General features: G+C 50.5%; 1 long non-coding RNA gene across 3 annotated transcripts in view; it reads left to right on the forward strand.

The window, feature by feature from the left end:
• The window catches only part of LOC144219395 (uncharacterized), a 15436-nt gene extending 4323 nt beyond the window's left edge, over positions 1 to 11113 (forward strand). The window contains exons 2-4 of one of the 3 annotated variants that reach the window (XR_013331395.1): positions 4857 to 5155; positions 5534 to 9698; positions 9938 to 11113. This is a non-coding gene — a long non-coding RNA (uncharacterized LOC144219395). Of the gene's footprint in view, positions 1 to 4856; positions 5156 to 5533 lie in introns of all 3 variants that reach the window. The other 2 variants (XR_013331394.1, XR_013331396.1) reach the window with 2 other exon arrangements.
• The last annotated feature ends 1191 nt before the right edge of the window (positions 11114 to 12304 follow it).

Genomic DNA, 12304 nt, shown 5'->3' on the forward strand with positions numbered 1-12304 from the left:
CCGGTTCCCGGTTCCCCCTCCCTTCGCACCCGTCCTGCTTACCGTCACCCAGAGGGACTGCCTGGGGTCTGCTGAGCCCCGTTCAAGGCCTGGCACGACCTAGCCCACTGGTGTCTTCAGTGTCCTGCAGAAGTGTTGTCGTGGGTTTGTGTGCGTGGTGTAGGCGGTTTCCGCTAGGTTCTGCTCCGGGCCCTGAACCTGGGGCCACGCCGAGCAGGCCTCCTGTGACTCCTGGAGCTGGGGCTCCGGCCAGGGCTGTCCTGTGCCCTGTGCAGCANATGCCAGCTGCCAGGAATGCCTGGCCCAGCCCTGTGGTCGTAACTGTCTCCCACCTTGCCCGACGTCCCGGGGAGGGGCACAGAGACTCCTTGGTAGGGAAGCGCCACTCCGCATCTCAGCAGTGGCTTTGGAGATGTTCTTGGTGGCTGGAAGAGGGCAGCTGGAGTCAAGGGAGAGATTTTTTTTTTTTCTGGAAGAAGAGTGAAGAAGTAGTTATTCACCAAATAGTTGTTGAAGGAATCCATGAGCAGATGAATAAATGGATGATCTTCTGAATAAGAGTATAACCTAGTGAGATTAAACATTGGGAGCTCCAGCGGTCACACTCCTTGGTATTTAAACAAATGACCAGAAAACTTCTCTCCATATGAAAGCCTGCACACACATGTTTATAGCAGCTTTATTAAAAATTGTCAGTAGGTGAGTAGATAAATCAGGGTCCATCCAGACAGTGGAATATTATTCAGCATTAAAAAGAAATGAGCTGTTGGGGTGCCTGGGTGGCTTAGTCGGTTAAGCGTCTNTGAGCTGTTAAGCCATGAAAAGACACATGAATCTTAAATGCAAATTTTTAATTTTATATTTTTAAGTTTATTTATTTATTTTGAGAGAGAGAAAGAGAGACAGAGACAGAGCACATGATCAGGGAAGGGGCAGAGAGAGAGGGGGAAAGAGAATCCCAAGCAGGCTCTGTGCTATCAGCACGGAGCCTGACTTGGGTCTCGAACTTACAAATTGTGAGATTATGACCTGAGCCATAACCAAGAACAGGACACTTAACCAACTGAGTCACCCAGGCGCCCCAGATGCATATTTTTAAATGACAGAAGCCAATCTGAAAAGGCTGCATATTGTATGACTCAAGCTCATGACACTCCGGAAAAGGCAAAACCATGAAGACAGTAAACAGGTCAGTGGCTCTCACAGGTTGGGGGAGAGCATGGGGATGAATAGAGCACAGAGGATTTTTAGGACAGTGAGGCCACTCCGTGCAGTGCTGTAATGACACGTACATGTCATCCATACAATGTGCCACACCAGGAGTGACCCCTAACTCACACCATGGACTGGGCGTGCCACCTGGTGCTGACGATGACAGAGACTAAGCACAGTGTGGGGACAGGGGCACCCGGGAACACTGCCTTCTACTGTTCCCTGTGAACCTAAAGGTGCTCCAAAAAGTAAAGTCTATTACAAAAAAAAAAAAGTTGCAGGTAGTAGAGATGACGATAAAAGTCTCCAAGTCAGAAGTGAATTTGTCACATCAAAGCATCAGAAACCAGCTCAGGGTCTAGAGTGTAGATGTGCGAAGACACTTGCTTGGTGTCAACTGCTTGTGGGGCAGGGCAGCACCTGCTGATGCCACAGGGTCTCGGAAGCCAGGGTAGAAAGGATTCACGTTCTAAGTGCAAGGAGCGGCCATAAGGAATTTCAGACGTGGGATGGCAGTGATTTGCATGAAAACATTTTGTTCTGGCTGCCTTCTGAAAATAGAGTTGGGAGCCTGGGTGTCATCTCCCGGATTGGTAAGGAGAGGTTGGTGCTGGGCAAGTAGGAAGTCAAGGATGTGTTGATTCAGTGATGTATGCAGCTTAGGAGAGGTGGTTTACTTTTTTTCTGGGAAAAGCACACAAAACAACTTTCTGGACCCAGAGGGACAAAAAGCTTTTGAAAAGCAGTCTTTTAAGTTTCTAAATGGCCTTGAGAAGCCGTGGTTCTCAAAACTTCCTTATTTCTGAAATTGATGATTCAGATTGTGAGTTGGAATGGTTCTATTCTAAGATCGTGAGAATATAGTACATTCTGTAAATTATCCAGGCAAAAACTTATTGCCAAGAAGGGGGGATGGGTGGTGAAAGTGTCTTTCATTTAGAATAAGTGTCTAGCAATTGTTTGAATTTTACATAAAATGACACCAAACATCTTTGGCTAGAAATTTTGCTTTGGGCTCATCTTCAAGCCCTGCCATAAAGAGAAATGGTGCTAACATGAAGAGTGCATTCCAGATCTGTGGTGGATGTTCCAAGAGTTGGAGACCATTTACTAGAATAAAAAAAAAAAAAAATAGCTTAATGTTCTTCATTGAAAGAAAGATAGGGAAGTTTGACCCCCAAATGTCCCTGGGATGCATCCTGTTGAATTTGTGGTTATAGCCTGAATTTCTATTAAGAAGAGATTTTCGATCCAGTAAGGCATTTTATGGTAGATGAGGGGAAACATTAAATCTCTATTTAAACACCACTTTCTTTCTTCCCTTCTGCAGAGAAGATGGAATTACTTCTCATTTGAATGAAGAACAAACAAATCCCTCACATTGGGCAGGAGCCCTGGGTGTCCTCAGGGTGGTGTGTGTGTAGACAGAGTTGGCAAAGGGGTTCCTACGGCACGTTGGGCAGATGGGCACTCGAGGTCCGTTGGAAACTCTTGCACACGTGGCTTTCCAGAAGCCCCAGGTCCGGACCGTGTTCCTGGGCTTCTATTGCGGTTGCATCGCGCAAGTCTGTTAACTTCCAGGAAGCAGCCACCCGCATGGGAAGGCTGCCAGGCAGGGGCTGCAGGGGGCCGGCGGGCAGGACTGAGGTGCCGGGTTCCTGCAGCCCCGGCCTGCTCTCTGGGCCCTGCCCCCCTGCACCAGAGGCGGCTTCCTGGTGCCCGGGATGGGGCTCAGGGACTTGCGTCCCCAGAGACCCTGGCGGGTTCCTAAAGCTGGCTTCCGGCGGCCCCGCCGCGCTTCCCTTCCTGCTCCCAGTTGGGGGCAGGGCCCTCCAGAAAGGTCTTCCACACTTTCCTGGAGCCCGGGGTACAGACCACCCCTCTCTTTGACGCTGATGGCAGCACTCAGTTCTCTGCAGGAGATCTCTTTCTGCTTCAAGCAGCTGGTGGGGCGCCTGGGTGGCTCAGTTCAGCGTCTGACCAGCGCAGGTCATGATCTCGTGGTTTGTGAGTTTGAGCCCCGCGTCTGTGCTGACAGCTGGGCTCTTGGAGCCTGCCTCGGATTCTCCCTCTCCCAGCCCATCCCCTGCTCACGCTCTGTCTCTTAAAAATAAACATTAGGGGCGCCTGGGTGGCTTAGTCGGTTAAGCGTCCAACTTAGGTCATGATCTCGCGGTTCGTCGGTTCGAGCCCCGCGTCGGGCTCTGTGCTGACTGCCAGCTCAGAGCCTGGAGCCTGTTTCAGTCTGTGACTCCCTCTCTCTCTGACGCTCCCCTGCTCACGCTGTCTCTCTCTCTCTCTCTCTCTCCTAGAAATAAGTAAAACATTAAAAATAAAATAAAAACAAAAATAAACATTAAAAGATAAATAAAATAGCTAGTGATTCCTGATGCCTGTTAATGTGGTGTGGCTTTGGAGGCGGGAGCTCAAGCTACTCCTGAACGGGATCCCGAGCTGGTTCCCCGCTCGCCCACCTGACTTCTGCTGGACAGCGCCTTCTCCCCCCCAGACCCGCTTCCCCTGCCCCCTTCCTCCTGCCTCGGCTTCCCTCCCTTGCACCTGCGACTCACAGAGCCCCACACGCCGCCCCGTCCACATCTCCCTTTGCTCTACATGCCAGTGCTCTTCAAGAGCTGCTTTTTTTTAAAGTAAGTCATTGTCTCGTCCTACAAACTGTCACCACAAAGCCCCGCTGCCATAGAAGGGGATTCACATCCTCCTCTCCCATCCGCGCCCAGCCTTCTGGAAGCTCTTTGAAGCTTAATTATCAGTTAGAACATTAAATCAGCCCTCAGACTCAGCCCAATCATGTGTTGGATGATCTCACTTTTCATTCCAGACATCTCCCTCCTGCCCATAACTTTATCCAAATGCCGCTGCCTTTGACTCTGCGCCCCACTCCCCCCCGCCGCCCCCGCCAGAGAGGGGAGGGCTGTATCCCCAGTGTATCTAGCCCGGATCAGCACCCTGCCCCACACATCTGAGCCCTGTGCTAAATGCTTCCTCTTGAGCCGCTCCACACTCTTCAGCACGTAGGGCGCAGATCCTCAGGACCACGTAGCTGCACTGTCCTCCTCAGTGCACATCGCAGAGCCACCCAAGGCAGGCTTTCATCAGTGACCGTGCGAGGGGAGCGGACGCTTGGGCGCGATGGATGGGAAGTGCAGCTCGCGCCATCCANCAACTGCTTTGTGTCTGCTCTCAACCTGGTTGTGCATTTGCTGTGTGCTTAGAAATATTTTCTTCGCCTGTGTTTCAATTTTCTGCCCAAAAAGTGGGGTTCTGTATATCGTCTCACTTAAAAGGAATCCTGTGAAGTGCAGTGTCGTTCACAAAGTACCTTGTTTCTCGTTGATAAATAGCAACGTGGAGTGGACAGGGCAATTTCCTGTATGAAGTATGTTTAAGTCACAGATCTAAACTTTGGGAAAGGCAAAAGGAATTTAGTACATGTAAAACCTGTCAAACATGATCTGTTGTCTTTGAACTCAAGTGGCACTAATTTAGCAAAGAAGACCAAAAAAAAATCTTTGTTCCTGCCAGAGTTTATGTTTTTAATTCACTTATCGAAATATCTTTCCTATTCCTTTGGAAGGGAAATTCCTATTTTGCACTAGGTTTGATGATGCGTCTATTTGTTATAGGAGGAGAATGCACAATTTCCTCAGCAAGCGGCTCCCCCGGCACTGAGGGCTCACGTTAGGACCTCTGCCTGCCCCGTGTGCTCACTGGACCGTGCAGACGGAGCGTGTGCTCGGGCAGGGCACTGCCCTGGGCTGGGGACGTGCAGAGCTGCTCCCGGGCCTGGCAGACACCTCCCAAGCAGAGACACTCTGCACCGTGCGTGACACTGGAGGAGCAGAGGGGCACCGCAGGGTCAGAGGCAGGAGTCTCACTGGATTTCCCGGGCTGAATCACAGAGGAGAGGAGTCTCACGTTCCAGGTGGGCACCAAGACAGGATCTTTCCAAGAACAAAGCCATTGGGTCAAGGGCCTTCCTGGGGGAGGGGTGGCTTTGGCAGAGGTGCTGGCTTCAGAAGGGGAGCTGGATGGTAGCACTAAGCTGGAAAGAAGGTTGTACTGCGCAGTGAGGACGGGCTCCTGAAAGGTGGGCTGCGGGGCCCCTTGACTTCCAGAAACAGAGTTTGGGCACCAAGGACATGGTATTCTGTGGAGGGTGGGGGAGGAGAAGGGTTTTGTATGACAGTCTGGGCTTCTAAGGAAGAGAGCTTCCTTGGGATCGACTTCTCTTTTCGGCAGGCCAGAAATAGAACACACACGGAGGACAGTGTGTGGTTCATGGCGCCGTGTGTACTTACAGGTACGTCTTGTGCACGCACTGCAGGGCGGAAGAGCAGACGTGACAGCGGCTTTCCAGCAGTGCCAGGGCCAGTGTGGGCTTGCGCAGAGCCTGAGAGTTTAGGGTTGGCTGCTCGCTGTGTGGCCTCAGCCGGGTGCTCAGGCTCTGGGAGGGGTTTCTTCGTCCATCTGTAAGATGGGGCAACGAGACCTTTCTTTGCACTGAGTTAGTTGCATAGACGATGGACCTGACCAGCAGGTAGGTGCTTAGCAGTGAGAGGTGCTGAGCCGCAAGGACACACTTGCGTGGGTCAGTCCGGCGCCTGGCAGTTTCCCTCTTCTCCTTTGCCTCGGGCTGTGCTCTCGCCAGAAGCAGAACCAGAGCGCTCCCCTCGGTCTTGTAAACAGTAAGGAGAAGGGCTCACATTTGTCGACGTTCGAACTCGCCCCAGCGTTTGGCCCCTGGCACACGCTTTCCTGGGTGCAGAAGGCACCCCTCCCTCCGTGGTCAGATGTCAGGCAGCACGGGTCTGTGGCTGGGCCGCCGCACGTGCCCTTGTCACTTACAGAATTCTCCCCCCCTTCTCCCCAGTTCTGCACTTTCTGTCATTTGAACACACCCTTGGAAGTCATTCGGGGTATGGGTTTGGAAGGCGAGGGGAGAAAACGTTCTGCTCCGACAGCTGCCTTCCTTGCAGACTGCCCAGGTGACCCCCCCTCCTGTCCTCACATTGGTCTGAGTCTCTCGGTTTGTAAGCGTGACTTCTGGGTTTCCTGTGAAGGACGGGCCTCCCAGAAGCATGCTTTGCTCGAATTTGATCAGGAATTTGGGGTGGGCTGAGCATTGAGAACCAAAGCCTCTGTACCCACGCACCTGTCAACATTCACATCTACTCATTATTCCTCTGTCTTCATCAGTCTGCCTTCACCACTCTAGATAACTCTTGCCCAGAAAGATATAATGTGCAAATAACTTTATTGCTGATATCAGGAACTTCCCACCATTAATTTGAACAGATGTCAGGCCACTGAATGTACACAGTGCGAGGCATATGCTCTCAAGGCTCGCCGAATCTGCTTCTCTAAACTACAGGTGACCCATAAACAATGCAGAGGTCGGGGCGCCGACCCCCTGCACAGTTGGAAATCCACGTGTAACCTTGACACTTCAGCACGTCACTAACAGCCTACTGTTGACTGGAAGGCTTACCGCTAATGTAAACAGTTGATTGGCACACATTTTGTAGGTTACAGGTGTTATATGCTGTGATCTCACGATAAAATAAGCTGTTGAAAAGAAAACATTAGGAAACTCATAAGGAAGGAAAAATACATTACAGTCCTCTACTCTACTTATCAAAACATCCACGGATAAGTGAACCTATACTGTCCAAGCCATGTTGTTCAAAGGTCAACTGGATGACGTCCTGGAGCTCACCCAGTGGTAATCCAGCTCCACTGCCATTTGAAAGACTGGCCGTAACGCAGAAATCAGAACCCTCACAAAGATAATCACCTTGGTCCAACCGCCTCACAAATCCAGGACCGTCAGGGCAGTGCTCGCCTGCGCCAGGGTGAGCGAGGAACCCAGGCTACGCTGCTGGGACTTTCGGGGGCCGGCACCCAGCGGCATGACGCACGTGCACAGGCGAGGTTGGTCACCTCCCCGGGGGCTCTGCCCTCTGTGCTGAGCATGTGGAACTCAGGACTGGCCACAGCCATGTGCAGGGCCAAATGCATTCTCTCTCTCTCTCTCTCTCTCTCTCTCCCTCCCTCCCTCTCCCCCTCTCCCTCTCCCTCTCCCTCCCTCCCTCTTTCTCCTGTCTCTTTCTGTGTGTGTCTCCCTCTGCCCCTCTTCCCTGCTTGCAGTCTCTCTCTCTCAAGTAAAAAAATGAAAAATAAAAATAAACCAAGTATCGTGTTACATCAGCAAAGCTGCACGTGGGCAGGCACAGGCTGGCAGAGGGCCAGGGAGCCAGCACAGCCTCTGTAATGACTTGTTGGCCATCAGGTCATTGAGTGACAGCTTTCTCCACCACACAAGACATTTAGCCATTAAAATATTTTGTTAGTGAAAGAAAGTAATTACACAGATGATTCCAAAGAGTACAAAGCTCTGATGTTGTTTTTATTTGTCTTTCAAATTAATCCATAATGTTACTGGCCATAGAATGATGTCCCTCAGTTTGTCTCAGTCTTCCATAATTCATTCTCCCTGGATGTTTTACCCAAAGATGAAGAAACAGCCTGGGTCAGTACCGAGTGGAAGGGGCCAGAAGAAATGAGGAAGGGAAAGGGCCAGATGCAGACACTTAGCTGAAGATAATGGAGAGGTGAGCCTACTCGATTGTCCCATCTGCGGTCATGAAGCTCTCTGTGATAGGGGTGCCTGGGTGGCTCAGTCGGTTAAGGGTTCAGCTGTGGCTCAGGTCATGATCTCATGGCTGGTGAGTTCGAGCCCATCATCAGGCTCTGTGCTGACAGCTCAGAGCCTGGAGCCTGCTTCGGATTCTGTGTCTCCCTCTCTAACTCTTTACCCACTCACGCCATGTCTCTCTCTCTGAAAAAATAAACAAAAATTTAAAAAAAGAAAGAAACTCTGTATGATAGAGGATTCTCCAGGAAAATAGGACCAAGAGAAAGATAGATGGATAGATAGATAGATAGATAGATAGATAGATAGATGATAGATAGATAGAGGATAGATATATGGATAGATAGAAGAAATAGAGATAGATAGATAATAGATGGATAGATAGATGATAGGTAGATACTAGATGGGTGATAACAGATAGGCATGTACCTACACACACTGATACGTAGGCACTGTTGGAAGGGAAGGTAGGAGGAGAGGGATTTTAAGGAGTTGGCTCCCATGATTCCAGGACTGAATGTCATAATCACTCTCAATTAGGTGAAAAGAGCAGAGCGAGGCTAATGCTGTCTGGTTAAAAAGCAACAGTCGCCCACAGGAGCCCGAGGAGAGGGATGTTCAGTCATGTTTGTGGTTTTGACGATGAACTTGTGTTTTGTGTCCAGGCTGATTCGGGAGGGGTCTTCATTCTGCACTGCTCCACCATGTCCCCAGGGTGGCCTTCTGTGGCTCTGGTGCTCTGCAACACCATTTGGGGGGCGCAGGAGCATGGCCTGGGGTGCCCGGGGTCTGCCAGCACCTGGAGGCTGCCTTCCTCTTGTGATGGATTCAGAGGTTCTGATCTATCAGTTCTTGGGTAATTAAGGGCTCCCTCGTCCCTCAGCGTGGAGACAGCCGCAATACTTACGGGAGTTATTTGGCTCATGTGTTCTCAAAGGACAGGGAAGCTTCCCACATTTTTTATCTGTTGATGTATAATATATCACCACAAATTTAGTGACTTAAAACAACACACATTAATTATCTCACACTCTATGTAGGTTAGACGTCCTGGTACAGCCTGGCTGGGTCTTCCGCTTTGGGTCTCACCAGGCTGTAGTCATGGTGGGATGGGATCATGGTCTCCTCAGAGGCCCAAGTAGGGAAAGATCACCTTCGAAGCCTTCTCAGTTTGTTGGCTGGGCTTACAGGATGGAAGTCCCCATCTTGCTGCTGGCTGTCACCTGGGACCACTCTCACTTCCTAGAGGCTGCACAGTTCCCTGTCACAAGGCCTCCTTGCAAGTGGCCCCACAGAATGCCTTCTTCAAAGGCAGCCAGGGAGAGCCTCTCTTCCTCAAGCTCTTACATAACCTATAACCATGGACATGGCAGCCCATTACCTCTGCCGTATTCTGTCATCCAAAAGTAAGTCACAAACCCCACTCACACGCAAAAGGTGCGGATTATATAGGACATCAGTCATTGGGGAGGGGTCACCATATGGTATGTCCACTATATTACCTAAGAGTATATTAAACATGTGTATGAATCCTTCCATTTCTTAAGCATTTGGACATTACAAAAGGAATAAATACAGAAAACGTAGATGATACGAGTAAATCCAAAGAAGAAAATAGAAGCATTCCTGGTTATTAACGGTTTCTGCCATGAAGAGATGATCACTTACAACACCTGAATGTCACAGACTGAGAACTCTTCAGAAATACAGGAGACAGAGAGGAGGCTCCATCTTTGCTGGTGAGACAGAAGCTTCTGGAGTCCCTTCACCTGCTAGTGGAGGCCATTGGTCAGCTGGGCCAGTAGAGCCCCAGGTATGTGACATTTTTGAATTTTTGACTGTCACACTCTTCAGGGTGGAGAAGGTACTACTGGCATCTAGTAGGTGGAGCCTAGGAATACCCTATATCCCATGACACGCAGAGTCGCCCTGCCGCACACATGCATGGTGCCGAGGCTGAGAACCTGGTCTCAGTCCTCACATGAGAACATGAAGCTGAAGACGCTGTGGGGCGGAGGACAGTATTTACAAAAGTGTTCCTTTCTCTCTCAGTCATACCTCATGGCTCCACCCAGCGGAAGTGAAGAATGCAAAGGACCTAGTCACAAAGCACCCACTGAACTCAGCACCTTTTAAATCCCATAGCAATCTTGGGCAGACATTCACATGCACTAACAGATGAAGCAAAAATTATAAGTGCTGCAGAATGGGAGAAGATTTACTGGGCTTTAAGGAATTGAAGGGAATTTATGTTATCAAGTGAAAGATCAAGACCAACCAGAGACTAGAAAATGCACAACAGAGCCAGCCTCCTCCACTGCCTTCTTCTCATGGGAGCAGCGAGGCTGGCCAATGTGGATTTCTAAGGTCACATTCTAAAGTGTTTTTGTAGGAAGACATTTCTTTGGGACAGTTGGGGCCCAGCACTTGGAGAGAGGTTTACCTCAATTCTCCCCCCTGGAGTCTGGGATCATTCGAAAGGAACAGGAGAAAGCTCTCAGGCCAAGGGAATGGTTTCAACAGCACCGTCAGCAGCACGGATGTCAGCCATTCATTCATTGCGAAATCGCGGGAACAGATGCAGGATGAAGAACTCAGAGGATCTGAGCCTGGAGGTGGCGGCTCAGGGCATTCATTCCTCAGATGAGGAGCCTGGGATCGGAGGAGGAGCGTGTTGGAGTCCAGACCTGAAATAGGTCAGCCTGCATCTCCTCACCTCTCTGTGCCTCCCACTGTCAGGCTGACCCCGTGAGCGGGCAGACGGGGCTGGGCTGCGGGCAGGCAGCAGCGCCCATGTGGACGCCCAGCCTTATCTCTTCCCTGTGCTGCTCAGAGGTGAGCCCTACTTGGGAGCAGCGCCACACCCAGGGGGCCAGTCCCAGCTCATCACCAAAGCCGCCTGCTCCCCAGGGCAGTGCTAAATGACTGACAGGCCAGCAACCGAATCAGGTGCTTTGTAGGCAGGGCGCCCAGCTTAGAGGGAGCCAGAGGGCCATGTCCCTGAGACCCATGCCTGATTACAGATTTAACAGTATCCTCACCCAGAGGCCAGACTCCTTGCTGATGGAACCCCAGGCATCAACACACCACAGAAGAAAGCTCATCTATAGAGAGAAGTTGGGAAAGGTGTAGAGGAATAAGTATTATAATAAATGTGTGTATAAGTAATGTTCCTTTCATTTGCCACTTTCTATAGAGATATATAAAAAATACATGCTTTCTATAGAAAACGTGAAAGATAATATTCCATAAATATGGGTATATTGTATTACCGTATTTGTGTTTTCTATCCATGTGACCACCACAAATACATTTTGTAATCACTTATTCACAACGAGCTCTAACATGCATATGCATCCATACGGGCACCATCCTGGCTTTTCCTTATGGTTCGAGAACATCCCATCTCATCGCTTCAACTTTGCGTCTACGGTCGTGCATTTTGTGTCTCAAGCCCGGCCTCCCTGCAGCCTCGGCCGAGTCAGCGTCCGCGATGTGCTGGCCTGAGTGCTGCGGGGAGCCGAGCAGCATCCCTGGCCTCTGCCCCCTGGTTGCCCGTAGCAGCCCTTTCCAGTGGTGACGGCCCACATTTTCTCCAGACACGACCAAGTGTCCCCGGGGGCAGAATCCCCCAAGGTAGAGGACCATGGATCTAAGTGGTTTTACCTCGTTGGTGTGTTTGCTTGCTTGCTTTGCCCATCATTGAACAAAGTTGCCTGAACCTCCCACAGCCCTCTTTCTGCCTCCATCCAAGTACACCCAGAGGGCACATTCCTAGCTGCTAAATTGCTATTGGAGGGAAGCAGCATCCACTGAGAACTCTGATGTGTTTTTGCCAAATTTCTGTCTTCTTTTTTTTAAATATTTATTTATTTTTGAGAGACAGAGCACAAGCGGGGGAGGGACAGAGAGAGAGAGGAAGACAAAGAATCCAAAGCAGGCTTCAGGCTCTGAGCCATCAGCACAGAGCCTGATGCGGGGCTCGAACCCACAAACCATGAGATCATGACCTGAGCTGAAGTAGGAAGCCCAACTGACTGAGTCACCACCCAGGCGCCCCTATTTTTGCAAAATTTTTATCCCAGTATCATTTTTAGAAAGTTAAAAGCACAACTCTGATACAAGTATATAGGGCGCCTATGTCCAAGATTTCCTCGTCTCATTTAGAGAGACAGCCGGCAGGCCAGAGGGCTGGTCCAGGCGGAAGAGGGGGCACGGTGCCCGAAAGGGACTTCCGCAGTCACACTCACAAGGTCGCTCTCACTGTGCACAGCGTCCTTTGCGAGGCTACACAGCACCGGTCACCTGCACTCAGGCCAGTTCTCATGTGTCAGCGTGGACTCGTGCAGGGCTGGGAGATTCGCTAGTCAGTGGAAACCAGTAAGTCAGGAGTGAGATGGGTCTTCAGTGGTCGTTGCG

The sequence above is a fragment of the Crocuta crocuta genome, unplaced genomic scaffold, assembly GCF_008692635.1.
Source record: "Crocuta crocuta isolate KB4526 unplaced genomic scaffold, BGI_CrCroc_1.0 scaffold89, whole genome shotgun sequence".
NCBI classification, from domain to species: Eukaryota; Metazoa; Chordata; class Mammalia; order Carnivora; family Hyaenidae; genus Crocuta; species Crocuta crocuta.